The following is a 703-nucleotide window of genomic DNA, read 5'->3' on the forward strand; positions in this document are numbered from 1 at the left end:
GTATCTACAATACAAGCCTCTAGATATTCCTAGACACCAAAGGGATTCCACCCTGAGGAGCTCCTACGGCAGCTCGCCTTTGCCTTCAACTTCGCCCAGGCAAAACCTTAGGACAGTGCTGGTTTCAAGCTGCACTGGCTCTCGCCTTTCCCTTGCCAAGGCCTTCACCCTACAGCGGGCACGCGAAGAAGGAGTTAAGCGACTACAGGCTTCAGTCTCGATCGGCGGAGAGGGAGGCGATCGTGGATCAGCGTATACAGCCACCCTAGGTACTGTTCCAATATGAGTTCGTGAATCTTGGCTCTTTAGCTTGCATTATACGTGTCCACTCGTGACATATAAACATAATGATAAGGCTTATATAGCTTTCTAGATGGACAAAGATACACTCTTTGTATGCGTGTGTTCATCAATACGTACACCTATATACAGAGATGCTTATATATACAAACACGCTCCCACCCAGACACAGTGATTAACGTCAAGAGAACTACATAAAAATCCATATAAATATCCCACTGTGAAAGAAAGGAGACACAATTCATTTAATTTAATTTTTTTAAGCATTAATCACGCCGGTACAAAGACCCCTCAGTGTCAATTTCCTGCTACTTAGTACAAAAGAAATGAATCATAATGGCAAAAAAAGTCTACTCACTTCCTTGTCTTTCTGTCTTGCGAGTCAAAAGACGTGATGAAGCTG

Source organism: Penaeus monodon, chromosome 30, assembly GCF_015228065.2.
Source record: "Penaeus monodon isolate SGIC_2016 chromosome 30, NSTDA_Pmon_1, whole genome shotgun sequence".
Classification (NCBI taxonomy): domain Eukaryota; kingdom Metazoa; phylum Arthropoda; class Malacostraca; order Decapoda; family Penaeidae; genus Penaeus; species Penaeus monodon.